The following is a 5,907-nucleotide window of genomic DNA, read 5'->3' as shown; positions in this document are numbered from 1 at the left end:
TCACATGACGAGCCCGCGCGGCACCGCCCCCCCAAATCGGTTTCACTTCAAGCCCCACCTCCTGCCCTTCCTCCTCCTCCTCCTCCTCCTCCTCCTCCTCCTCCTCCTCCTCCTCCTTCGGCCCGCCGCCGTGCGCTCGGCGCTGCACGCTGGGTGCTGCACGCTGGGCATTGCACGCCGGGTGCTGCTCGCCGGGTGCTGCACATTGGGTGCTGCACGGTGGTGGCTGCACGTCGGGCGCTGCGCGCTGGGCGTTGCACGCCGGGTGCTGCACGTTGGTTCGTGCACATCAGGTGCTTGCTGCACGTGGGGTGCTGCATGTCGGGTGCTGCGCGCCGGGTGCTCAGTGCTGCCCGCCCATGGGAGGGCCATGCCTGGCCCGGCTCGCCCAGGCACGAGGACGTCTGCGTGTCCCACTGAGTCACTGCACCGCGGCCCTTTGCACCATTCCCTGCCCGACCCCGTTTGGCACAGGGACGCGCACCTCCAGGCGGGCTCCCCGAAGCAGGTGCGGGCATCGGGTGCTGCTGCTGCGTCCCTTTGTGGGTGATGTAGAAAGCACGGGCACCTCAGTGTCCCTGTGCCACCATGCTGCAGATGCCATGGTCCAAGGGGACGTCCTGGCTGGGAGAGCTGCGAAACCTTTGGGGGCAGTGAGCTATTCCCACCGTGCTTCCTCCTCCTTCCCGCTTCAGTGCATGCCAAGGATTTTGGGGTCAGGGTTGTGCCCAGGACCTCGAGGTGCTCCAAGGTGCTGCTGTAATAAATGCAAAGAGATGATGGCTCTGGGCCAGGTGGTGGTGGTGCAGCGTCAGAGGTGTTGGCATGGGGCTTGCAGCGCAACTCTTGTGCCAGGTGACCAGAGTCCCCAGGGTGCCACATACCAGGGCGGGAGGCGATCGGTCCATGCCACAGCCAGAGCAGGGCTCAGGGTGTAAGGGACACGGTGCTCAGCAGTGCCCAGGGACACCCGGGTCCTTCGGATGGTGGCACTGGCCTGGGGACCCGCTGTGTGCAGAGATGACACCCACCATGACAAGGGCATGGAGGTGACATCTGCCATGGGTGTGGAGGTGACATCAGCCACGGGCACAGATGCAGCCACCGCTGTGGCCACATGCGTGGCATCGCTGCACCCTCCCAGGCCACCCCTGGCTCTTGTCCCCTGCACCGGTGAGGGCAGGTGGCAGCGGTGGCACCTTGTAGAGGGGCTGCGGCCAGGGAGGGGGATGCAAGCAGCGGGGTGGGGGCTGAGCTGCCGCTGCGCTCCAGTGCAGCTGCCTGATGTGATCGTGCTGATGGCGATTGGGAGTGGGTTCACTGCTCTCGCCGCTCTGATTCACTCCTTCCTCCCGGCTCCGTCCCTCCTCCCCGCCGCGCTCCGCATGGCTGGGCACGCGGACGGGACGTGGGGTGACGGGCGGCCTCGGCGCTCGCAGCCTCCGCTTCCAGCCGGGCTCTGTGAGCACCCCCCCCGCACATCCCACCCCGGCCAGCGTCTCCTCCGTGCCAGCACAAGGCTGCCGCCGTCCCTGGAGGTCAAAGGTTCTGCGCAAAGGAGGTCACCGTCATTAGCCCCATTTCACAGATGGGGAAACTGAGACTCAGAGCAATGCCCAGAGCACGTGGGTCTGGTCCTGGCACACTCGCCCCTCTTGGCAGGCGCTCACCACTCGCCGAGATTGCCGCTGTTGTGACAGTCGCCACCGAACCTCACCAGAGCGAGACCAACAATATCCTCCAGGTGCCCGGCGCAACCCAAAACTATGAGGTTGCATAAGCCCGCACCACGCCTCGCGGTGAGCAACGCCAGACCCACGCACGCCGCCTGCACCTCGCACCCCACGGCTCCTTAACCCTTCGTGCACGGCACTGACCTCTGTGCCAGGCGGGCGCTGGTGGGGGCAGACGTTGTGCTGTGCCCCTCCCGGCCGGGCAGAGGGATGCTGCTCCCCTGGGGTGTGTGTGGAGCTGCACCGGGATGGGACCCATTTTATCCTGACCGGGGCCCTCGATGGTGCAGGACAGGGGTCCTATGGGTGCCCTGTGCACTCGGCTGGATTTAATTCCCGAGATGACCGAGTCCTGGTCTCGGCAAAGCCTCGGCTGGGCTTGCTGGGTGATTTTGCTCCCAATGGGATACTACTCCCTCCCCTCACCCCAGCACTGTTTTGCACCTGGCGACACTGGAGGGCACTGAACCTCCCCAAAAACCTTTCCCCTCCATGCAGTCGGGCCTGGTGCAATGCCAAGCCCTGTTTGTGGGCGGCTCGAGCAGCCCATGCATGCGGAGATGGTAACTGCAGCATCCCGAAGCGGCAGCTGCCCGCACAGCTCCGCCACCAGGATCTGCCCCTTCCACCCTGGCTGGCCTGAAGGTGAGCAGGAATTTGGGATTACACCACCCCTCCTTAATCACTGTTTGCTCTCGCTTGCGCCGCACCCAGCGAGGGGCGAACCCCTCTGACCGCCCGTGAGCATTGCCCCTTCTGCACCCGCAGCCCCTCACCCCGGCCTCGGGGAGCAGCCCCATGCGCACAGCCCCACGTCGGGGCTGCCCCGAGCTCACCCAGCCCTGGCATGGTGCTGGCCACCATCAGCACCGCCGGGTCTCTTCGCCTCTCCGTGACTCAGTTTCAAGCCCCATAGACGGCCTGATCCTGCACGGTGCTGGGCACGTGTCCCCGCCGAAGCGGCGTGAGTCACTGCCCTGCAGCATTCATTATGCAAAGGCTGGCAGGGTCCATGGGGTGGGGTGGGGGCCGCTTGGGTGCTGTGGGGTGGGCAGCGCTTTGTCCCCCCCCAGGGACCCTTTTGCACTGCGATCCGAGCCTGGGGCTGTCCCCTGGACCCGGCCACCTCAGCCAGGCAAAGTGTGGGCCGGGCAAAGGGCGAAACTGAGGCAGCAGCGAGGTCCCTGCCGCATCCCAAGAGGGGGATGTCCCTGTCCCCATCCCCGTGCCCAACCGGGGCCGGGGCTCTGCAGGGGGGCAGTGGGGCCGGGTGTAACCGGAGCCCCCCGGCTGGCCTGACCCGCTCACGTAACGCCCGCCGCTTATGCAATACCCGCACTGGCACGGCTATAAGGGACATCCAACACCGGAGCAATTACCTGGCCCTTAATCAGTGGCGACACAGTATAACGAGGCTAATTAGATGGCAGAGCCACCGGTGGGCCAGGGAAGGGGTGCCCGGCCTCACCCTGCACCCTAAGGAGGGCCCTGAGCAATTAGTGCCCGCTGAGCCTTCGTTAGGGGCTCACCCCACCGCTCGGCCAGGCCACGTCCCTGCACGTCCCCGTGCTGGGGACACGGCAGCTCGTGGCCAAGGCTTGGGATGCTGCAGCCCCTCCTGGTCCCCGTCCCTGTCCCCATCCCCATCCCCACGGCACGGCGATGCCCAAAGTAGGTTAGTGGGCCGAGGTGCCGGGAGACCGCCGCGGCGCCGCTTTGTTTTCACTCCGGAGGAGCTGGCGCTGGCTCCCGGCAGCCCTCGCCGCCGCCGATGTTATCGCCTCCGGTCCTCCCGGCCCCGGTCTCCCTGGGTGATGTTTCCCGCGCCCAGGCATAGCTCGGAGCATCGGAGCATTGCTCCTGGTGGGACGCTGTGCCCAGCCCGCAGAGCCCCGATGCAGCTCGCGGCAGGAGTGATGCTGCTCCCCGCTCCTCCTGCTGGCCCAGGAGGGGGCACAGTGTCTGGGTGCCCCCCCTGGGCTCTCGCCCCCCGGCTCGGGCAGTGCAGCCCCCACCCGGCACCGCCGAATCTCCAGCGTCGTAATTAGGAGATAAACAGGAAAGAGAAAAGGGGCAGATTGCATATTCCGCCCCGATCCTCCCGAGACAGATAAAAGAGGAGAGGGGGGGATGCGAGGGGGCTTTTTTCCCACTTGTTTCTGCTGAATCAAACATTTCTCCTCTCACTTAGAAGATTTCCCTGCTCCCCCCAGCCCCCTCCTGCTCTCACAGTTAATGAGGTTTTGCTGTAAAAGTCTCTGTGCCTCCGTCTTGGCCTTGAGTTAATCTCCAGATACCTTCAAAGCAGTTTTGTTTCTGCTCCCCCCCCACCTCCGTCTTTTTGAACTTCCGAGCAGCAGCCACAAAATTTGCAGGTTTCACGTGATGCTGCGGCGAGCGAGCAGGGACCTGGGGACCTGCCACCGCGGGAGGCACGCACGGGGACATGGTCCCTGCACTGGGGACAGGCAGCGAGGGGATGCGGGCTGTTCCCCAAGGCGGACAGCCTGTGTTTGGGGGAATTTCCATACCAGCCCTAAACTGGCAAATTTTTGGCCAAGAGCTCCCTCCCGGCTGCCTGAGCTGCGTCTGGGAACCAGCTGGTTCAGGGGGAAGAGGCTCCGGAGCTGCTGCAGCTCCATTTGCAGGTGGAACGGAGGAGGAAAAAAAAAAAAAAAAAAAACTGGGAAAACCCAGGGATGGGAGGAAAAGGGGCTGGAGGGGCTGAGGGTGGCCGTGCACGGGCACTGCCTGCAGCATCGGCCACCTTTGGGCTTTCTCCTCCCCACAGCAGAGCCGCTTGCTATGTTGGTACCCGCGTGTCCCGCACCAGAGCCGATCGGGAGGCTTTAGCGTGAGTTAATCCCAGCAATCCCTTAATTCCAGGGACCAAAATAGGAAAGATCAGTAGGTCAGTGGGAAAAGCTCCTGGCCAAAGTTAACGCATTAATGCGGAGAGAGGGAGAACGAAAGAGCTGGGCAAGGCAGGGAGGAAAGCGTGGGCTCGTTCCATTTTCAGCCCCCTCCACCTTCTTTTCCCTGCCAAGGAGGGCTGGGGGTGTATCTGGGGGTCCTGCTGCATGGTTTTGGGGTGATTTGGGAGATGCTGAGCACCAACCAGCCAGGGAATGCCAGCAGCTCCCGGTTTGCAATGTTTCACGCCCCCAGCCAGTCCCAGCAGCAGTTTGGGGAGGGAAGGTTTTTACCTTCTTGTACCAAACATCTCCAGTGCTCACATCCCCTTTACTGTGGTTTAAATCCCAGCCTCCAGAGGTGAAAGGTTGCGTATTAGCACACTGCACTGCTGAGCGCCTCTAATTAGGGCTTGGCAGCCTCCGTCCTCGGCCCCGTAAGCACCTTTTTGGCTGCCGCTCTGGAAAAAGCCGTGCCTGGGGACTTAGCTCTTAATATCGCCAGAGCCCAGGTGAGCCACCCGCTGCCTCCAGCAAACGGGCTCAGCGCCGGCCCCGGGCGAGCCCCCGGCCCCGGTCCCAACCCCGGTGGGGACTGGGGCTGATCCCGGTCCCCCTGCTTAGGATGAGCCTGGGGCCGTCCCCGCTCCCTGCCCACATCCCCTGGCTGCTTCCCGTTTTTTGGGCGCATTTCGGCAATAATATTGCTACAGGAGCAGTTTCCTTAAATCCATCTCCGTTACCGCAAGCAGCTTATCACGAGAAACTCTTTTCCTCTCTGTTCTTTTAATACGATCCCGGCTTAGCAAAGCCCAGGGCTTAGCCACTGCCCCTGAAGTGCAAGTGAGGAGAGGAGAATTAAATAATATGAAAGCACAAAACAAAGGGCTGAGCTTTGAGCAGCTCGTCTTGCGGGGCAGGGGGTGCCGGGGGGGGGCCAGCCTGGCCGCTGACCGCTGGGGCTGCCCACGGGGGGGATGCTCAGTGGGGGGATCGGGGCACGGCCCCTCGCTCAGCCCCTCCGGGAGGGCTCGGTTTTGTGGGTCAGTGGGTCAGGGGTGCCGGGGTGCTTTCAGACATTGCTTCTTCTGCTAGGGAGTGGGGGAAGAGCCGTGTGGGCTCCTAGTCACCCTAAAGATCCCCCAGGCAGGCAGGGCCCATGAGTGCAGCCCTGCCAAGGAGCCCAGGTGGGGGAGCATTCCCCCCCCCCCTTGGGTTGATTAAAACATCCCATCGCGAAGCACGTTCATTGAGGGCTTTTA

The sequence above is a fragment of the Cygnus olor genome, chromosome 26, assembly GCF_009769625.2.
Source record: "Cygnus olor isolate bCygOlo1 chromosome 26, bCygOlo1.pri.v2, whole genome shotgun sequence".
Taxonomy (NCBI): Eukaryota; Metazoa; Chordata; class Aves; order Anseriformes; family Anatidae; genus Cygnus; species Cygnus olor.
This window is presented reverse-complemented; position numbering follows the sequence as displayed.